This window comes from Balaenoptera borealis (genome assembly GCF_965194805.1).
Source record: "Balaenoptera borealis genome assembly, chromosome: 9".
Lineage (NCBI taxonomy): Eukaryota > Metazoa > Chordata > Mammalia > Artiodactyla > Balaenopteridae > Balaenoptera > Balaenoptera borealis.
The window spans coordinates 69,333,120-69,356,109 of record NC_138873.1 but is presented as its reverse complement, the minus strand read 5'-3'; the positions used below and the strand labels follow the sequence as shown (position 1 = coordinate 69,356,109).

At 41.1% G+C, this 22,990-nt stretch overlaps 1 protein-coding gene across 12 annotated transcripts in view; it reads left to right on the top strand.

The window, feature by feature from the left end:
- The window catches only part of SPACA1 (sperm acrosome associated 1), a 203,611-nt gene that overhangs the window by 7,805 nt on the left and 172,816 nt on the right, over window positions 1-22,990 (top strand). For 8 of the 12 annotated variants that reach the window (XM_082405999.1, XM_082406007.1, XM_082406006.1 and 5 more), the window contains exon 1: window positions 10,448-17,054. The exons of 3 other annotated variants lie outside the window; for them this stretch is intronic. The gene's annotated coding sequence lies outside the window, so the exon portion shown is untranslated. Of the gene's footprint in view, window positions 1-10,447; window positions 17,055-20,098; window positions 20,168-22,990 lie in introns of those variants that run through there. One more of the 12 variants, XM_082406000.1, reaches the window with a different exon arrangement.

Below are 22,990 nucleotides of genomic sequence, written 5' to 3'. Positions count from 1 at the left end.
GAGCTGGTTTTCCTTTCTAGATATGTGTAATACAACTTTTTTTTTTAAGGGAAGTAAGCAATGTTTTAATGATGTTCTGAGCCGTGAGTTGTATAGGTTCATTCTTTCTGCTTTCCAAAGCCTATTTCTTTCCAGCCTATTTGCATATAGCATTTGGATTTTAAGAGTAGTTTTGTTGAGCAACAATACAAAAGATGCATTGTTAGGGGGACAGGTTTACTAACAGGGTTTGGGGATATGAAGAATTAATAAAGAAGTCCTCGTGAAGGAACCTTTGATCTGCAATTCTATAAAAATGTATTGTCAGAATGGAGAAGTGCTTTGCTGATCTTCTCTGTAGCCTTGAATATTTTACTGTCTGTTTTACTTCAGCCCTAAAGAAACTTTCCTATTTTCTTTTATCCTCTGTATTCATCTTTCCACCTATGAAACATATCGGGTCCTTAATTCCTTTCTCCATTGCTAAGCTGGAATCTAGACAGCTTATTTTTCTTATCTCTTTCTAACTCCATGGTGGTAGATTTTCTTGTTTCTTATCTCTTTTTTGAGAAATATGACTTGTAGGATACGTTTTGGGGTTGCAGGAAGATAAGGCAGCCTTGGGGGAAATGCAGACGTGAAGCTTTGTTTTTTGGAAAGTGACCTGTGTGGGCAACTGCACTCCTGACAGTGGTCTTGCCTCTGAACTTGACCATTGGTTATGGTTTTTATAAGGCTGTTTGAGCGAATCACTTGTGTATGCTATTTAACGTGAAGTTGTTCTCATTAACTCTTTCTGAACAATATCTTCCTTCTTTTTACATGATCTAGCCATGTTGTTTGGGCTAAAAGATGAACATTTATCATTTTTGTCCTCCCTATTCTTACCAAACTCAAGTTCATGTGCCCGACGCACAGTGAGGCCGAACAATACTGAAACGTCGGTGTTTGGAACAGAGAAAGGTTTATTGCAGGGCCATGCAAGGAGAACCGTGGCTCACGCCCCCCCAAAACCCCAGACGCCCTGAAGGGTTTCTTCAGCAAAGCATTTTTAAAGGCCACGTCAGGGAGGGGGGGGTGGTCACAGGATATGTGATTAGCTCATGCACAATTCTCTGATTGGTTGATGGTGAGGTAACAGGGCAGTTAACCTTATCCTGAGGTGCCCGAAGGTCTGGGGGCTCATGATCATCAAGTAGTTAATTTCTTCCACTTGGTGGTGGTTTTTAGCATTTGAAAAATTCAGGAAATATGCATGAGATACTATTATCTGGGTACTTCAGAGAGGAGCTATAGCAGAGGGTATGGGGGAGGGGTCTGTCCTGAAAAGGCCCCATAGAGTCCTGTTCATTTACACTAATGTGAAAGTTTACCTTTCAGTGTGTATCCATCCAAAAAACATTTATGAGGTGCCAACTGGGTACACAGCACGGGGTGAGGTGGGTGGCACCAGAGATGGTCCCAGTTTATTTTGGGTAGGGTTGCCAGATAAAACACAGGATGCTCAGGTAAATTTGAATTTCAGATATACAACAAATCAATTTTAAAGTAGAAGTATTCTCATAGAAAATTTGGGACACGCTTATACTAAAAAATGACTTCGTATTTATCTGAAATTTAAACTTCACTGACATTCTGTACTTTAATCCGCTAAATCTGGCAACCTTAATGGATCACATGACAGTGGGATAAATGCTATGACTGGGATCTCTAAAGCATTCCAGCCATTACCTCTGTGGCGTTTGCAGAGAAGAAACGGGCCTGGAATGGAGGGACAGCCCGGAGAAAGGATATGTCTCCAGGCTGATGAGTCAGAGAGCTGGGATTGTCACAGTCTGGTCTTGAGGGATGGGAAGAATCAAGCAGAGTTTTGTGAAGACACTGTGTCATCTCATATACAGATTAATTAAAACTCTTTCTGCTCCAGCTCCCACCCCCAAAGACAACCCTCAAGAAAACCACTGGTGTTGACATTTTGGGTGCCTCCTGGGTCAGGTATTTAAATGGCAGTTTAGTTTCCGTGGCCTTTGTGTCTGGCTATCAAAAAAATGGTGAACGAATATTTATGTGTTTAATAACTATAGTACTAAAAAGACTGTAGTTTTTGATGATCCAGGAAGGATGGGGGGAAAGGCAAGGGACAAAGGGTACAAAATAATCAAACAGATTCCTGCTTTTGATAGTCTGTTGTGTGCATGTGTGTGTGCATGTGTAGGGGGGTCGTGGGTAGGGTGCGGGTAGAGCAGGTGCGGGTGGAAGTAGGACTTGGGTCTGGGAGAACCAAGAACCAAATACTAAAGAGCCATGCTATTTTAAGCAATGTTAAAAGAACCAAAGTCCATCACAACCAAAGACCTGGAATTTGTTTGCACAGGGTTTGACCTTGGTACTTCAGTGTTAAGTGCCTTGAGTAGGTCTCATCCAGTAAAGTTGCCTGGAGAAGATGAATTTGAGTTCGGCCTTAAAGGTCTGGAATTTGAGTGGGTGTAGAGGAGGGAAAAAGGCACTGTCCACAGGGAGAGTCACACTCAACTGCATATTTTAGTCACTGTGAATGTGTGTGTGTGTGTGTAGGATCACTGGGGCTGGCCGGTATGAAGCTGAGAGGGTGAGGAAATCCAAGATGACTCCCAGATTTGGAAGTGGAAAGGTTACTCGTTAACTGATTAGATTTCAGACTCAAGGAGGAAGCAAAAAGAATTCATCTCACCAAACAGAAAAACTGATAAATGGAGATTTCTGGGGCAGGTTGGTAAAAGTAGGGCAAAGCAGTGGTTTGAGTTGAGATAATGTCTTAGATAACTCAAGAGCTGTCCCACTTTTGACTGAATTTCTCAAGAATTAAGAAAATTGCTTCACAGAAGTTATGTTCTTGCCATCATATTCTGCCAGAGGCTTCCAGCAGCTGGTATATTAGGAAAAATATTTACATAGAAGAAGATAAAGAGTCATTTTATTTTCCTCCTAATCCATGTTATACCTTAATTGCCTTATGGAAAAATCCTTTTTGCTTGGCCCTCTTTCTTGCACGGAAATACAGATCATGAATGCTGGAAAATTGAACCGCAGTCTTCTACCGCAGCAGGAAAATGCATTATTGTTGGGTTGGTTGTTTTATTAGAGATTTCTGCAGAGGCTGAATATCTTTATCTAAAATTCACAGAAAAGCCTCAGGCCAAGATCCTAAAAAATGAGAATGACTTACTTGGAATCTCTTTAGTTTACTCTTTTTTGCCCCTTTTCTTTCTCCCTTTTCTTATCTTGCTGGTTATTTTAGTGTGGCTCTGTATAGTCATAATAATTTCTACCCATCCACTATTTTAACCACACTTAATTCAATAGAGAGAACTTGTTTGATTTTTTTTTCTTTGTGGAAATCAGGAAGGGTAGAAGATTTTCACCCAAACACACTTTTTCCTGAATTAAGAAGGAACAATGGTCCTGAGTTCCCAGGAGAAGGTAATTTGCCGTAATCCAGACTCTAAGGAGTGTTTCAATGGAGGTATTTTCTCTGCATGCTGATTCCCCTTCTTGTAAGTTATCTCTTTATTGCAGAACCACAGACCTTGAAAGGGTCTCCGGAGGATGTGTTGGAATGGCTTGTTGCCTCAGGCAGGCACAGACCACAAGAAGGGTGTGAAGTTAGATTCTTGGCCTGAATAAACCATTCCAGGAAGGAAGCCTTTATTGTTCATAAATTTAAGCAGTTCTGTTAGAGATGGCCTGCTAACTTTTGCTGTCAACATTTATAGCCAGTTACTAAATCACCCTTAAAAGCTCATCACAGATCCATTTCTAGAGATGTATGCTATCCAACACGGTGGTTGTTTTAATCACATTCTACTTTTTTATGTACCCTTAAAGTACATAAAACTACATATCATGTTTCCAAAGATTTGCATCTTTGTGAGAGTTAAAATTGCACCTACGCATTTTTCTATCACTTTCTTTGTTACTGTTTAATACAAAGCTCATATTTACACAGGCAAAGCACATGTAATCACTGGTAATTTAAGCTTATAGGCACGTCACTTGACAAACACAAGTAATTGAGGAGAAATGATTTGGGGGAACTTGTAGTACCCAGAAGATTTCTTTAAATCTTCTTTTTTAAAATAAGGAAATAGTTTCCTGTGTCCAGTCTGATTATAGAAAAAAAAAAAAATGCTGAAGTTGGCCTTCAACCTCCCTAGCCTCTTCTTCTCTTTCGAGGTTCTTGAGACTCTCTTTTCAAATATCCAGCGCCCGGGGGAGCTCTGTATTCCAGTTTCCAAATGAATGCCTGGCAAGGGTCCTGCCAGTAATCATTTACATCATAGTGTAAATAAGGTGAAATTCAAAGAGCTGCTTTAAGGGGCTGTTGCTATTTCGAGACCTTCTGTTTGTGGAATATGTTTAGGCAATTCTGGTGTCTCTGAGCAAGTGAGGGAAGTGCTCTGGGGGCTCCTGAAATCCCAACCCACAACTGGCCTTGCTTTCCCCTTTCTTTTCCTCTACTTTAAGCCACGAAGGGAAAACTATTTGTTGAGTCCTATCTACTAGCTCTAAGAATCTCAAAGCTATTTCTTGTTCTGTAGTAACAGTCCAGGTGTATGTATACTGTTTACTAGATGGCAGGCACACTGAGTTAACTCCACTGACTCACAATGATCCCCCCGAGGATAATTATTATCACCCTATGTATGGGTGAGGAGATTGAGGCATGAAAAGGTTAAGTAACTTGCCCAAGGCCAAGTAGGTGGAGCTACTAAGTGGGTGGAGCCAGGTTCAATCCAGGCAGTCAGTAGGGCTCCAGAACACTTTGCAAGCTGCCCTTCCAGTAGCTATCTACTCTGATACCTTTAGGTTTTGCCCACAAGTGTTACTTTTATTATGTTGCATGATTCCCAACATTTTTAAAGTGTTTTTCACCCAAAATAAATATCATCCTATAGTGAGTATCTAGTCTAGGATAGCCAAAGAATTAGTTCCCAGCCCTTGTATGTCAACTCCCATTACTAGAGCCCAATGTCACTGGTTGAAATTTTCTTACAGAAGCCCAAGTTCTATTGACCAGAAACAGATGACATATCTAATTTTTAACTTTTCAGGAAAGGTATTTCATACTCCACTATGAGCTTGTGATCCATGATGACCCTTTCTGCCCAATCTATTTTTTTTTTAAGATTGGAAAGCTATTTGTTAAATTTTTTATTGTAGTATAGTTGATTTCAATGTTGTGTTAGTTTCTTCTGTACAGCAAAGTGAATCAGTTATACATATACATATATCCACTCTTTTTCAGATTTTTTTCTCATATAGGCCACTACAGAGTATTGAGTAGAGTTCCCTGTGCTATACAGTAGGTCTTTATTAGTTCTCTATTTTATATATAGTAATGTGTATATGTCAGTCCCAATCTCCCAATTTATCCCTCCCTCCCTTACCCCCTGGTAACCATAACTTTGTTTTCTATATCTGTAACTCTATTTCTGTTTTGTAGATAAGTTCATTTGTATGCTTGTTTTAGATTCCACATGTAAGTGATATCATATGATATTTGTCTTCATCTGTCTGACTTACTTCACTCAGTATGACAATCTCTAGGTCCATCCATGTTGCTGCAAATGGCATTATTTCATTCCTTTTTATGGCTGAGTAATATTCCATTGTATATATGTACCACATCTTCTTTAACCATTCCTCTGTCGATAGACATTTAGGCTGCTTCCATGTCCTGGCTTTTGTAAATAGTGCTGCGGTGAACATTGGGGTGCATGTATCTTTTCGAATTATGGTTTTGCCCAATCTATTCTTGATAACTCTGGCTTTGCTTTATATCCGCAAACCTTATATGGCAGACTTGGCATTTGTGGAGATTACAGTAGTGGGATTTTGTGTGTGTGTGTGTGTGTGTGTGAGTGACCCAAACAGGAAGTCACTTGTCATTTTACTGAAGCAAATATTTGAGTTTCAAAGACTGCAAGGCTAGTGTCCAGAACCTGTCATGTAGGAAGTGCCTGTCCTGTCCTAGAACCATATCCCAGTGGGGATTTGTTTTATCTAAAGGGGTATTTGCAAATTTGGGAATTTGAGAAGGTCTCAACAATCATCCCTCACTAATATCACAAGACACTTTACTGAAATCACAGTTTTCAAGTATATTCTGTTTTTAATGGACTATTTCTCTAATGTTTACCATTACTTTTTTGTTATTGTTTTAGTCTGAATAAACTTTACTGAATATAATATATTAATATGATCAGGCTGCTATAACAAAATACCATAGACTGGTGGCTTAAACAACAGACATTTATTTCTCACAATTCTGAAGGCTGGGAAGTTCAAGATCAAGGTGTTGACCCATTCAATTCCTGCTGAGAGCCCTCTTCTTACCTTGCAGACAGCCACCTTCTCACTGTGTCCTTACATGGCAGAGAGAGAAAGAGAGACCAAGCTCTCTGTTATGTTTTCTTATAAGAGCACTAATCCCATCATGGGGGCCCCACCCACATGATCTCATCTAAATCTAATCACTGCCGAAAGACTCCATCTCTAAGTTCCATCACATTTGGGGTTAGGACTTCAACATATGAATTTGGGGGGAGAGGACACAATTCAGTCCATAGTGTATAACATAAAATACTATTGTAAGTATATGAATTGTAAGTATACAACTCAAAATATTTTCACAAAGTGGCCAGACCTGTGTAGCCAGGGTCTAGATCAAGAAACAGAATACTACCAGTACTTGTCCTGCCTTAAGGGTAGCACTATCCTGACTTCGAATACCATTGATTAGTTTTGCCTGTTTTTGAGCTTTTAAGTATTCCATGAAGAATATTCATATCAGCAGTTTTCACAATAGCCTAAAACTAGAAGTAACTGGGTGAACGTGTGTACCTGTTTCTCTTGGCTATAGACCAGGCTGTGGGATCACTGAGATGTCGGGTATATGTATGGTCAGCTTTACTGCCAAACAATTCCCCAAATTGGTTGAACCAATTTACATCCCCATCAGTTTGAGAGTTCGTATTGTTCCTTATCTTCACCAAGCTTTTGTATTGTCAGTCTTTTTCATTTTAGCCATTCTGGTGGTGTATAATGGTATCATATATGGTTTTAATTTGTGGTTTCCTGATGGCTAATGAAGTTGAGCATCTTTTCTTTTTTTTTTTTTTTTATTACAGTTGCTTTTAATTAGGATTCTATGACTTTTAAGCAGCCCAACTCCACTTTGTGTCATCTGAAGGACAAAAGCATATAACTTTAACCCCAGCTTTCATTTTGATGATACTCTGTGGTGCTTGGTTTTGGGTCTGGCTTTTGACCATTTAGGTGCTAAACCATATCTTGATCAGTAATTGCTAAGAATATCACGTAGACCAGAATTGAATTACTTGAGAAAATTAGCTCTAATTCTGCTTCCTTTATCCACATACCATGTAGATCAATTCTGTGGCTGAAGGGCTATATGGGCCCTCCTATCCTGGTTCTTCATGGAGGCATGTAAGGCTATTTGAACCTGGTGCTTCTCTGGGTGCCCTTCAAATAGATAGTTTGATGATTTTTCCTCATGCCTCCATAGGAATTATTGTTGGGGAGATGAGTTTATAATTGTCATGTTTCTTCCTACCTTTTCTGGAACTGTCAGAGCAGTAAGACTGTTTATTGGTAGAAGCCTGGATCATTAACTGCTTTTAGTGTTGCCATTGCCTGGGTCCTTCCTCTAAAATAGTTCTTTCTCCTTTTTGTTATGTCTGTTTGAAAATCTCAGGTTTCTCAGATGACTAGCGTCCTCTTGGTGCAGTCAGTTAGTTGCAGTGTACCAACAGAGTTGATTATGAAATTCAAGGCAAAGATGCTGACTCTTGTCAGGCGTGGTCTCAGGTGTCTGCATGGTAATCCCATGGAGTAATGTATAACTTTCTTCCCAAAAGGAGCCACTCTAATAACACATTTTCCAGGGGAATTTGAGTTCATTTGAAAATGACACATTGGAACCACTTTGGACTTTGTAAACTACATGTTCAAACCAGTAAAGTTGTCTTTCCTTAAAAAATGTGTTGTTTGCAATGCTTTATATTTGGAATATCTCTTTGTAAAAATATTGGTCTTAATATATTTCCATAACTTGCAAGTTTAGACTTCTCTTTGAGTTTTTGTGTTTAGATTTGCTATCACAGAATCCATGTTTTTAACTTCCAGGAGAGAAAAACAAATTGAATGACCCACTTGCTTCCTACCAGGTAGTTTTTTGGATGTCTGAGATTTGAAAATGTACTTCACTTCGATTAGAAGTGTGTTCTTGTATTTTCTATTAACCAAGTACCAGATAATTATTATACACATCTTCTAGGGGTGAGTGAGTTTTCTAGGGTTGGCTGATTCATTTTGGGATCCCTGCTGACATGGTCATTAAGAAATTGCAGCCAGTGAGGAACTGCTCTGTTTGGCATGGAATCAAGACCACTTTATTTCTCTTGGACCAAGAAACTAAGACCACACATGTGGCACGTACACCACCCCCCCCCCCCCACCAAAAAGAAAACAACAACAACAACGAAGAGAGGAGAATGCTTGCCAAGCAGTCTAGGCTTGAATCAACTGCTTCTCAGTAAACTCCATGCCCTAGAAGGCATCTCTACCATACTCTGATTCTCTTGACCCATCTTGGTTCCATGATGGACAGCAGGTTTGCTATTAGAGCTCTGTTTTAGCTCTTGTTACTAACTTACACGTGGTTAATTTTGATTGTCCCGCTGATTGGGGTATGTGTGCTCAGCTGTGGTAGTCACATGCTTGTCAGAGGAATGGAAAAACACGGCATTGAGTGGTGGTTTTCACTGTGGATTCCGAGATCAGAGACTCTTTAGGTAAATAATTGTCAAGCAACAGACAACTTTTGTGAGATGAATAAATATGGCAACTTAGATTTTTATGAGCTACTGTAAATCTTTTCTGCATTGTGCTTTGAAAAAATGTTTTCAGATTTTCCTCCTTCCCATAGCCCATTAAATACTTGGGAATAATTGACTTTAGATGATTAAACGTAGCTTCTCCAGCTTATTTGTTTAGAGAGTTGTCATCTCAAATCACATTTTTTTTTTTTTTTAAATTAATTAATTAATTTATTTACTTTTGGCTGTGTTGGGTCTTCACTTCTGTGTGAGGGCTTTCTCTAGTTGTGGCAAGTGGGGGCCACTCTTCATCGCGGTGCGTGGGCCTCTCACTATCGCGGCCTCTCTTGTTGCGGAGCACAGGCTCCAGACGCGCAGGCTCAGTAGTTGTGGCTCACGGGCCCAGTTGCTCCGCGGCATGTGGGATCTTCCCAGACCAGGGCTCGAACCCGTGTCCCCTGCATTGGCAGGCAGATTCTCAACCACTGTGCCACCAAGGAAGCCCTCAATTCACATTTTTTGATTTCAAAGAAATAAAACAAAATTTACATTTGGATGTAGTTTGTCATTAGCCAAAACAATAGTCTGCTTGGGTTACGTTTTTTTTTTTTTTTTTCTCTCTCTCTATAGACCACCTATATTTCCACTTGGAAATTCACACACTGTTTCCTCTCAGAGGAGTTTATCAGTAGGCAGAAAGCAAGAAGATAAATTAGCTTGCTTTGAGAGTATCTCTCAGTTACTGCGGGGGGGGTGGGGAGAACTGGTTAAACCATGGCCTCCTGATAGTGGATCTGAAACTCTAGTATTCATGAGAAGTACCTGATACAGGAAATGTAATTTGTGAGTCCCACCTACAGAGATTCTGATTTCTTAGGTCTGGGGTGAGCCTTGGCAATCTACACTTTTTAGCAAGCACCGCAATAACTCTAATGTGCATGGTCTAAGACCACATAAAGTGGAATACTGATCTAGAGCCTCTTATAGAACATGATGTCAGGGTCCTGAAGCAGGCGAGAAGACTGGCCATTGTGAACGACATTAATATTGTGATTAAGAGAAAAAATGTCTCTTTAGATCTAACTTTCTAAACTGTATGTCTTAGGCTGGATTCCCTAGGAGGAGAGCCTGAGACCAGCGTTTGGGTGTATGTGATTCATTGAGTGGTCTCAGGAAAAAGAGAATAAGGGAAGTAGCTAGGGCAAGGCAGAGCACTAAGCAAGGATGTGGTCTCAGCTGGAGGCCAGCTTTTTTTTTTTTTTTTAGAAATTCACGTTCATTTATTTATTTATTTATTTATTTATTTATGACTATGTTGGGTCTTCGTTTCTGTGCGAGGGCTTTCTCTAGTTGCGGCAAGTGGGGACCACTCTTCATCACGGTGCGTGGGCCTCCCACCATCGCGGCCTCTCTTGTTGCGGAGCACAGGCTCCAGACGCGCAGGCTCAGTAATTGTGGCTCACGGGCCCAGCCGCTCCGCGGCATGTGGGATCCTCCCAGACCAGGGCTCGAACCCGTGTGCCCTGCATTGGCAGGCAGACTCTCAACCACTGCGCCACCAGGGAAGCCCATGGAGGCCAGCTTTAACTTGATCCCACAGGGAGCTCTGGGCATGAATTGCGCCACATGGCTGATCCCACCTTGGGGAAAGAAGGCTAACTTTTTGTACCCCTTGTCAGCCAGTCACTGGTTGTGAGCTACCCTGGAATGGGTGATATAATCTCTTGGATAAAGTGATTCCTATTCTGCAGAGGGCAGTTCTCCAGGGAGGGAGCCCCTGGAGCCATTAGTAACCAACACTCATGGCAACTAGGGAACGGATGCACCAGCCAGGTAAAAGGGATCCAGGAGGGGTACCAACAGCATCCATTACAGTATGACAACCTGGAGTCACATGAGAGGCCTTTCACACTATGGTTCCCATTCTTGGTCACCTTGGCCACTCTTGCTGTCATACCTTATATGCTTGCTACTCTTACGATGTTTTTTATAATTACAAGGGAAAACGTGGACAGCAGATATACTTGGCTTTTTGTTTTTCTAATATTTTCCCTCTGGTGCTTTAGTAAAAATTGTCATCCTGCAGCAAAGTGGAGAAAATATGGCAACCTCCTTTGTCAATTTTTTCTCCTATTCTCAATAAAAGAAACGATGACTTCAGATATTGAATTGTGAATCCTCAGGCTGTCGTGAAATCTTAATGTGTTTTACTCGAAACTTCATTTGCAGATGATTGTGTCTCATGCTTCTTGTAACAATATTGCTTGTGGAGGATATTCCTTTGTTTACGACTTTCAATGAGAAATATGCTGTTCTGGAGACGATTGAACTGGTTGTCGTTGGTTACTTGGCTTTATTAAATAAAACAGCCTCTTCTAAACTATGTTCTGTGGAACGTTAGTGTCTTTTTTACTGTATTCTCTAGAAAATAAGTCTTATGGTGAAATAATTTTGGAGACGAGGCACTCTATATACTATATTTCCTTCTAGGAGATTTGCAAAGCACTTTGGCCTGTTGAAGGCTCATATCCTGCAGGAAAGAAAACTATATTTGTTTGGCTGATTATTTCCCAAACCTATTTGCTCATGGAGCCGCTTATCATGGCTACCTCCTTTCTTTTTATTTTTTCGGAATACACATTAACCGCTTACAGAACTAATGTTCTGTAGAACACAGTTTGGAGAATACCGAAATAAAACTTTATTCTTCATCATGTATTATCAGGGCTTTGTAAGCAGCAAAGAACTGGTTCTACTCTGTCATCTTGTAAAACCAGCCTTGATATCTTATCTACATGCAAGGTGAGTGCAAAGCAGCTGTGGGGATCAGGATAGTCTCTGGGAAAAAGGATAGGTTATTTGTTTGCTGTGCTGAAGGGTCCATAAAAACAGTAATGTACTTAATGAGGCCTCACCATGGATATATTAGTCTCCATAAAACATTCTATTTAGCCTAACATACAGGTACGTAATGGCCAGTGAGTTTCACAAACAGCTACTCCCCAGCCTCTAATGTTTATGAAGCGTCTGCTCTTTTTGGAGTGACTTTGTCAGGGAGGGTCATGCAAGATTAAAAAGATAAGAGTATTAAAAATTCAGCCAAGACACACCAGGGCTGCGCTGATGATAACAACTAAGGTGTAGTGTTTCTCAATTCATATGGATTCCCCATCCTGTTCTCAGTAAAGGATAACCCAGCCACTTCCCAACAATCTTTCATTAAAATTTATTTGGATTGTCATGGGTATATGGCATTTCCTTTTTGCATAAGACAAACCCTCTGTGAGCTGAATTTTTCTAAGAAATTTTGAATTGTAAGAGACAGAATAAATATTTTGAATGAATATTTATTTAAAGGAAATATTGTAAGTCCTCACTTATATAGTTTACAGAGAACTCCCCCCGCCACTATCACTTTTGTACTTAACAAAAACCCTGTGAGAATGGCGGTATTACAGGCACCACAAGTGGCCAAGGACTCTTGGAAAGCTGGCCAGAGCAGCCTTACAGCGTTCAGAAACTTTATTTGCATTCACCGTAACTATTATCCTAAGTGACAGGCTCTCCTGGGTTTGATTTCTTGCTCTGTAAGAAAATTCTAGAAGGAAATCACAACACGATTTTCTCTCATTTGCTCTTACTTCCTTCATGCTTAGTTATGTTCAACCAGCTTATCATCTAGACTCAACCACAAGCTTACTGTTTCCTAATCCATTGCTTAGCAATAGTCACCTCTTGGATCTTGAGAGGTGGTAAGATTCTAGGGTATGTGTGTGAGTGTGCAAACATTTAGGAACCGGTGGGGGATGAAGTACTCAGAAACCATATTTAGGTGGAGTTCTGTATTCCCTGCTGAGGAATGTGGATTTTCTCTAATAGGAAGCCAGAGGAACCTAGGATTTTGGGTGCCTTGGGCAGGGTAGCAGAGGGTTTGATAACACAGACCCCAGGAAGGAGGCTGTTAACGCGAATACAGTGGACAGATGATGAACATCTGGGAAATGGATTTGGCTGAGACAATGGAGGGGATTCCTGAGGTGGAACTGACCAGTCTGGGAGGTAAGGGAGATACAGAAACTAAGGATATAAATGAGATTTCTAGTATTGGTGACCTCTAATGCTATTATCAGAGAAAAGAACATGGGGGAGAGAACTGGGTTGGTACAGTGGGAGTGTGGGAGAGTCAAAAAGATAGAAGTCACTTTAGGACATGGTAAATTTGAAGTGAAACATTTAGAAATGTTTAGAAAGCAGCTAACACAACACTGTAAATCCACTATACTTCAATTTTAAAAAATTTTAAAAAAAGAGAGCAGTTTGAAATATCACTCCAAATTACAGAGAAAGAAAACAAAACCTGATATTTAAATCTAGAGTTTGACAGTGTTAAAGACCTAGGACACGGACAAAAGCATCCAGGAAGAGGGTGGCTCCAGAATGAATCAGCCCACACAACTCACATAAGTTAGAAATGTCATGTGTTTTTACAATTTGTAAGTCAACTTCATTTCATACTGAGCACCCCTCCTTTTAGTATGGGGGGAAACTTAATTGCATTTATTTGAGTTTCCCTTCCTCTTATGCTGTGCTGAGGCATCAGGGTACAGAGCAGTGATCTGGTCCTTTGTCATCTATCAGGGAGGTTACTGCTGAGGCTGCCATCCTTCCTACTAGATCCCTTTATCTCTGCCATGGCTATGCCATGTGATGCTGCTTGTGGTTTTGTCTGACTAGCTTAAACTCCACCCAGCCCTTCCACTTGGACTTTTGCTGTCAAGATTGTGGGAGCATGAGGGAAGCATGTCTGCTCTGGGACCCTTTGCTATCTTTCTTCCTTCCTTTCCTTCCTCTAGCCCAGGGACACCTCTTTCTAGGGCAGAGAAGGAAGAAGGATGAAGCCCCCTTCTTCTCGCTTCTCACACACTCTCCCACCTTCTCCCCAAACCACCAACTTCTCTTAAAGGCTTAAACATGTTTTTGTGTGTTGGGGGGAAGTCAGAAGGACTTGCGCTATTTCTGCTTTAGACCCCAGTGCATGCCTTCTGGAACTTGTGGGATATCAAGACTGCTACCAGCCTAAACTGGAGGACAGAAACATACAAATACAGATACAGAGAGAAAAAAGATTAATATCTGAAAATACTATCTAGCCACAGCATTCAAGTGAGAAAAGAAAACAAGCAGGCTGTGGGTTACAGAGTGTAGAGCCAAGAGAGAACAGAAAGATGACATCCCGGGAAGAAGCCAGAAAGCTCCCAGAGGGTACAACAAAAGCACCGCTCTCGGGATGCCAGGACACAAGGCATGGCCCCAGCTGTGATATAATGGGACAGGTCAGAGGAGGGCAGGCGGGTTTAGAGCCCAGGGCTTTAAAGTATGCCTACAGCCCCACCTGTGGTTGCGAGGAAGCATCAGTCAGCTTGGGTTCAGATGGAGCCACGTCCGCTGTGTGCATAATTATGTCATGTCACTTAAGTGTTTTCCTGCGTTTCTCTGTTTCTCCAGTGGTCTCCCTCCCTGGACTACAAGTTCCTCAGGGACAGAGCAATGCACATTCTTATATCCTCAGCCCTGAGCACAATGTCTGACACATAGTAGATTCCTTATTGAGATTTAATGAATGACTAAGAGCCAAGGTTTTCCAAGAGGGTCAGCATTTTATCTGCCCAGCTGTGGGGCTGAAATAATCCAAGATCTCAGAGGAATTTCCCTCTATTGCTGTGCTGAACTAAAACAAGAGATCTGGCTCCTATGCTGATGAGTCTAGTAATCTGTTTTCCTTGTTTCCAGTGATAATGGTCCCAAGATACCCATTGGGAGCTGTTTGTTTAGGTCCAGTGGAGTAAAAGATAGAGTTTGCACATTTACTGTTTTTACCCTCTCATTTGTATCCTAATGTAGACATTGGGGTCATTATATATTTGAGAGAAAATTTAGATCATGGGTTCAATTCAGAAATAAAGAAATGCATCACAGGTCTACATATTCCCTGCATGAGGCATGAGAGAAATTGCTGTAAACAGAAGGGCTATAAACACCCAGGTCTTATTTTTTAAGATCTTCCAGTCTAGTAGAGTAGAATAAGGCAAGTCAAGAAATAGCTATAATTTTGGAAAAATAAACGTGCAAGTGTTGAAAAAATAAAGTATTGGAGGACAGAGGGTTTCTACTGAACTCAAATCACAGATTACACAGAATTTCCCATTTCTTAGGTATCCCATTGAAAAGTTATTTTACGGAACCTTGCAAAGTAGAAAGACACATCATTTTTATAGAATTCTTACCCTCTGCAAAAAAATCTTGGAAGCACAAAATAAAATGTACAGGTGGGGTCTAGGTTATACCAATGGTTATATACGAACAAAGAAGAAAGGCATAAGGAAAGGAAGGAAGATTATTGAAGAGGAGCCAGGACTCACTGTTTCCATTTATGGTGAAGTGTATGATTTTTGCCAAGGGATTACACACAGCAGACTGACTCATTTTTTAGCTTCTAAATCAAAGTTGGAGAGGTACATGGCTTGGAGCCATTTCAGCTGTGTTTGAAGTTGCTCAGAGACCCTTAGGTGAAGGGTGGTATGTACATCTAAATAAATATTCTTGTTATTTCATTATTGTTGTGAAGAGTTATGTTGTCAGGAATACCAGCTGTTGGAATCAGGCTGGGGCCACAAAGAGGATGCATAGTCACCTAAAGATTGTATTTCACAGCTGTAACCACCCCAAAGAACTTCTGGCAGAGGATCTTCAGCTGTAAATTTATAACCTTCACAGGCATCCAAGCTTTGTTGAAAAAAATCCCTCAAAAATATGTTCTTCTAAATGTCTGGCTTCTGATAGAATCTTATTTATGTATTTTTAGTATGCATGGGTGTGGGGAAGGGGCTGAAAATGAAGGAGAGAATATCAAAAGCACTTTGAAGGACCTGTAGATTTTTCTTTGTTTTTCTTTCCCCCTAACAAGCCAATTTTCGGGTTGCTTATGAAACTAGCCTTTTGGGTTGAAAGAGCTAGTGAAGTCATATTTATTGAGTGCCGTCGTATTTATTGAGTGCCGGCATATTTATTGGACCAGGGCTGGTGCTTTGGGGACTACAAAATAGATGTCTAAGGTTGACCCTTGCGATTTTGGAATGTCTAGCTAGAGGAAAAAGACCAAGCTGTGAAAAACAATAGGAGACCTTCCTTAGAAGAGGAACTATCATTGAATGGTGGGATGTGATTTGGAGTATCTGGGCTAGAGAGGGCAGGATAGGGGCTCAGATGAGGTCTCTGAGAGACTCCCCGCTGTTCTAGAAATGGAAATGACCCTCATGGGGAAAATCCCCCTTGTTCGTTTTAACAACAGAACCACCGGAGGAAGGAAAGAGGCACGGAAATGCTGCCCTGGGGCCCAGGAGGTGATGGGAGCCTCCTCCTTGGTACCCAGGCACCCAAAGCACACTGTGGCTTTGGCTGCAGAAACTGAGGATGTGCCCAGGTGCCCAGGATGGAGGATCTGGCCATGGGGAAAAACAGACACCAAAGCTGAGAGCTCATTTCACTGGGATCCCTTGCTCTTCCTGGTGTGAAACCCAGACCATGGAGCTGGCAGGCAAGGCCTTGTCCGCTGGTCACAGCCCCTTTCTCAGGCTTAGTGGAGCTGTCTGAGGGGTGGCCGCTCATGAGTGGTGACCTGGGAGCTTTTGGGGGCGGGTTGGGCAGCATTATGTTCTCTGATTGGCATCTGGGAAGACCGCCCATGGCAAGGGCACTCCAAAGTGATCAGGTTAACCTCTCTGCCCAAGCCGGATGCCCAAGCCGACACATCTGGACCCTATCCAGGAAGATTTGTTTTGCCAGGTCGCCAGCCTGTGAGGGTAACAGGGCCACGTGAGCACATTATGCCTAACTTGCCCGTCTCGCTCCGTCTGCTCACACGGCTTACGGGGTGACTGCCAAGTGCCCCACAGGGATCTTGGGAGTCCCCGGGAGGTGCCTGTCATGTGCGCATGAGCAAGGTCAGTCAGCAGTCACTCAGTTTCTACATCGCAGACTCCTGCCCTGATCCAACCAGGGCAGTCACGTCCACTTCTAGCACTTGTCTTCCTCTGGACACCGCCCCATGTGCTGGAGCTCTCAAGGTGCCCAGCTGCGGAGGGGTCTGCCCAGGGATCTCCGCACTTTCGGGGCACAGGCTGTTAGAGGGATTCCAAGGTAGGACTGTCCTTGGGCTGAGTGCCCCTGCGGAGTTCTCAGTGAATTAGCTCTTGTGGTTTTTGCTTGTATTAATACTTCCCTACGACACAGGCCTCAGACAGAGACCAACAGGGATTTGGAGTGAGAACAGTTCTGAGGGGCATCCTGTGTGCTGTGCATCTGGTGTGCTCTCCTTGCCTTCTGAGGACCAAGGCTCCGCCATTGGGTCCAGTTGGCTGTGTCTGGGTCCCTCCCTCTTGGTTCAGATGTCCTACCCAGGAGGCTCCTCAGCCCCTCAACCAACTATTTCACTAGACAGCCCCTCTGAGGAGGTCATAGCTGGGAACTCACTTTTTTTTTCCTGAGAGAGAGAGGACTAAGGCTACTTTTATTTTTGAAAATTATTAAAAAATTAATATTTCAAGTAAAGTAATATGTGTATGAAGCCTTAAAATGAAAAATTACAGTCACCTGCTCTATCCCATTCAATTCCAGATCCTAACCCCAGTGGTGACCGTTGTCAAATCCAGCTGTTCCTTCTGGTATTTATCATCGTGTTTCTAAGTAATATGTTTATACCATCCAGTTTTTTTTTATTTTTATTGAAGTATAGTTGATTTACAATGTTGTGTCAATCTCTGCTGTACAGGAAAGTGACTCAGTTATACACATATAGACATTCTTTTTTAATATTCTTTTCCATTATAGTTTATCACCATATTTATCACCATCAGGATATTGACTATAGTTCCCTGTGCTATACATTAGGGCCCTGTTGTTTATCCATTCTAAATGTAATAGTTTGCATCTGCCAACCCCCCAAAAAAGCCAGCTCTTTCTGGCTTACTTCGCTTAGTATGATCATCTCTAGTTGCATCCATGTTGCTGCAAATGGCATTCTTTCATTCTTTTTTATGGCTGAATAATATTCCATTGTATATATGTACCACATCTTCTTTATCTGTTCCTCTGTCGATGGACATTAGGTGGTTTCCATGTTTTGGCTATTTATATCACACAGTTTTGATTTCATAGTTTTGGACATCATCCCTTAATTTCTCGTCATAGTAAATGAGAGCTTACGGTTGTGTACACATCCCCAGTTCTTATTCCACCCGCCCGCCATGGCAGTATCACCAATTTTGCTTAAGTCAATCATCAGGGCTTAGAGTATTATGACTTGCAGTATGGTGGGCGGGGATGATACAGGATTCAAATCAGGTTGTGTATAGATTTGGCGCCATGTCTTGTTTTCATCCCTGACATGCCCTCTGCCTCCTATAACCTGGGCCCCATGTCACACACGTCTGTAGTTCTGGGTATCAGGTGATCTCACTTCTTTTTGGTATTCCCCTCTGTGGAAGCTAAGCTGTGCTTTCCTCCTCTCTGCTGAACCAAAACCACACGTCCATCCTTTGACTGTTTTTCAAACATGCGTTGAAATTTCTCATCTGTTGACATCTCTTTGACTGGTCATTTGTTCTTTTGGGCTAAAATCTTTTAAATGCCTTTACTGTTGTTTGCTGGAACTTAGGATACAGTCATAGGTAGTATCAATCTGCCGTGTTTAGTCTGCTCTACTGCATTTTGGAGACCTCCTCTGACTCATGTTTTGCTAGAGTCCTAGTTTCTGCTCACTTCGAACCTAACTGTGTGACATTGAGTAAAACTCTCGAGCCCTCTGGGCTTCAGTTTCTCACCTGTATAGGCAGCTATAAAAACCTGTAAACAGCAAAACGAGTGCCCGTTTTGTCAAGTCCGTGTTGCTGTGTGATTGAAATGAGATTGGGTACGTGAGAAGGCCCTGGAAAAAACAAAAGTGGGATGAAAATTAAAACCATTGGGAGTAAGACTAAGAAACAGAGAGAACCTCTTTTTACAAATGGCAAAGGGCCCCTTTTTCTCAGATATCCTGGCCTTCCCGGTGTTGATGTGCACCAGCATACGCATAGGGGTTTCATCTAATAACATTCTACTTGTTTTGATCCAAATTCCTTCTCTCACTTCGGCAAAGCTCACCTTGGCATGGCTTTTGGTTTCATCCCCGCCATCAGCCTTGAATACCTCGAGGAAGGTATAAGATGTCTCTACTGTTCCTTGGTCCCAGTTTGAGCCTTATCTTAAAATTTTTCTATTTAATTGCAAATTTATGTCCCAGCACTGTAAATCCATGTCCTCCTACATTGTCTGTTGGGTTATATTATTTGTATAGATCAAGGAAAACAGTTGAGAGAAATAAAAATGAAATGTTAAACACAGCCATAATTTTATAACATAAATTGCAACTTGCTAGAATCTATGGCATTAGAAGGCTGGACCTTCACAATGGATTACTGTGAGGTTGAAAGCATAATAGGAGGAAGTGCTTTGTCAACCATCAAGGTCTATAACAAATGTAAGAAATTGCTGTCATCATTGTCCATTTCTCTGGGCCTTAGTTTGCTTGTCTGTGAGATGAGTTCTTTAGAGTCCTAGTTCTACTTTGGTGATTTAAGACCCCTACAGCTTAACCCTCCCGCTGATTGCAGCGAAAACCTCAGGATAAAATTTTAAAAATAGCTACCTGAAGACTCTGAAAAGCCTTATATGTAGTTGAACTAGGCAGTCAGCTACAGGGTGTGATTGAAAAGGGACACCAAATACTCTGTAGCCCTACTGACCTGATCTATAGGTTTTCTGTCCAGTTCCTGAAAACCTGTCTTAGAGGTTAACTTTTAGGTATAAGGAAGCAAAAATGCCAATATTCCTTGGAAAGGTAATACCTCTAGATGCTGCTATTAATATTTCATTATAAGTTAGTTCAGCAGAGGGGACTTGAATCCTGTGAACAAACCCAGATATGAGCTCTGCTTTGTCTGTCCCATAGAGCAAAAACACCACAAGAGGACGCTGTTTATGCTTTTAGGTGCGAAATGCAACAAGATTTAAAAGTCCTAGAAGTAATGTTGTCAATTACAAGTTGCTGATGCACTTCCATCAAGTAGGCCTTTTCCTGCTGAAAATTAAAAAACCATCTTCTGTGGTTTTTCCAAAATAAAAATTTTATTCTCTTGATATTCTAGCCTTGGAAAGTAGGGGGTTTCTCCATGAAGAGAGAGAATTTAAGGAATCCCAGAGCTACCAAACTTTAGGTGAGAATTAAAGTATTCTTTATAACAATGCCTAGTAATATAACTTTATGCTTTTGTAAATCCAAATGGTTTTATGCCCTCTCCATATTGAAAAATAACAATATTAATCAGTTTCTCATCTTTATCTCTTATGTCAGAAGATGTTGAGGCGGCTTTTATTATTTGTTGTACTCATTGAATAGAATTTTGTTTCCCTATTTGTGTTTTAAAAAACAAATAAAAGCTGATCCAACATCCAAAAATCAAAGTCATCCACCACATCAACAAGCCAAAGAAGAAAAATCATATGATCATATTCACCGATAGGAAAAAGCGTTTGACAAAATCTGATACCCACCGTGATAAAAGAATCTCTCGGCAAATTGAGTAGAGGGGAACTTCCTCAACTTGATAAAGCACGGCTACAAGAAATCTCCAGCATGACACGGTGTGGTTCATGGGTTGGCCGCGCTAGCTATTCCACCGGGAGAATAGCGTGTCGGTGCTGTGGTGGCAGGGATGGGGGTAGGGAAAGCACTGAGCATTGTTTTGGGGAGACGCTGAAAGTGGAGAGCAAAGCATTGAGACAGTGATGGTGAGCATTGGGTCAAAGTCATACCAGAGCCACAATTTGCCAGAAGCCACCTGGCAAGGTTGTGGTATTGGTGTTGCCCTCTGGTCCATAGACATAGCCATGCCTAGACCTGAAGAAATAATGCCAATAAACACGTGAAGTGGAAGGGTTAGTCATTCTTCTAGGTCTATTTAGCTGTCCCTTTCCAGGATTGATTTGGCCAAAGGATTCTGCCTGTGTTGTCAGTATTCATAAGCACCAACTTGAAAATAATAGAGATTACATACTCAATATTTGACACTGATACCACAGATATTGGCCTAACGGTGTTCAATTGTGATACGTCTGGTACAGTTAAGCCTTACCCCTTCCTGGTTTGTGTTACAGTAGCTGTTGAATGTTTTCCCTAGATTTTGCTGAACATATCTCTTGTCCACCCTTCTAAAATCTTATCCTCATTGGTCCAGAGGGATGTTTTCAACTCAGAAGCTCCATTTTTACATGAGACTAAAACTTCAAACCTTATTCTCCTTCTTTGGTGTGATTCATATACTGGCTTCAAAATACTGCTGTGTGATGACTTACACCAAAGAATGCTTCATAAAAATCAATAATAATATGTTTTACAGCAAGTAGACTCTTTTAACATATCATGTTTGTAGGATAGCATCAAGGTAAACAGGGAGTGTTGACATTACCAGAATTTTAGGAGATCTGCCAAAATATAAGCATAGAAACCATAGGTGGGGTAAAGTTTTCCTTGTCTGGAAATCAATTATGTTACAAGAGGAACGAGTAGATGGCTTTTTCCTGTCACCTCCAAATTTAAGAAGACAGAGTCCCAACTCTACATACTCCTTGGGAATTCTCAGCATGACTGAATTTCAGGGCTTTGGTTTCATTTGTGCTCCATAAGTCACTACCAAGATTTTAACATCCTGAGTATGAGAATCAGCTGTAATAAGTTGGAGCTGTGTTGTCTGGCTGCCCATGTCCCCAAGATGGCAAGCAAACTGACTTTCTTCTTTGCTATTATTTTACTTAAGGCAACCTTTAAAAATATGTGTTAGTTTTACTTTAGCCATTGAAAAGACAAGAACATAAACCAGAAACTGCACTTTCTACCAAAAGGCATACTTAACTAAAAGGAATATGGAAACCACTGATTTAAATCTGATACTCTCTCACAAACACACCAGATGTTTTATATACCAAATTATCTCTGGGTGCTGAAATCTAGATCTTCTGACATCCAAATATTGCTATTGCAAGTGTTGAAATACTCCCAAGTTTAACATGTGTAAGGAAACCAAACCTTTCTCCAGATAAAACTATGCAATCTCAAACCCTCCGAAGAGCTACGCTTTATTTAAAGGATTGTAAATGTGCGGTAAGGCATAAAAAACGCCATATGACATAAGATGTTTAGGTTATAGTTAACATGTTTATTTTCAGAGGTTCAGCAATATTAATCCATGACAGGTGTGCAGCCTATGATTTAAAACAATTTTATTTCAAGTCATTCATATCACTGCTTAAGAGATGACTTCATTCTTCCCAGTTACCATATGTTTTAACCATGCAAATGAGAAGGAAAAGAACATCTGGTCAACCACTGTTGTCTTGCCTGTCATATAGGACATGTGGCATTGCATGTGCTTCTCATCGAGTTCCTTCGGGACGTCAGCATGGCCAATGGTTTCGTATTTTACACAGCTGGTGCATTTAGGACATACCGTCAATCTTAGCTCAGTAGCATCCTTACACCTTTGCGTTTTTATTGGGCTTTTGGTGATGAATTCCATTTTTAGATGCTGCAAACCTCTCTCCTGGAGCTTCAAGTGAGAGTAGCATATTTGTGTAATGAGATCTCTATATAATTTGACAGTTTATGGGTAGAAATGTGGCCTAGGAAGAGATAATTCTCTGGAAATTATGAATTAGGATTGCAATATCTTAGTGTTAATACTAACTTTATTTTAGCATCCTTGGGAAAAATTCACTGAGCTCTGTATATCTTTATTTAATCCCTTGTAAAATGTAAAATAGTCACCAAATCATCCTGCCATTGTGCTAATCATTGGATGAGGCTATAATACCCATGCATGTCATTATGTACAAAGCAAATCCCCTCTTCTTTTAGGGTGCATGTTTGAATGATTATCTTAAAAAGCATGATTTGAGAATTACAGCACAAATTTGGCAACATATTTAATCACTGTGCTACCTCCCATTTGGCCAATTTGGTTATATTCTTGCTTGCCCAGGGC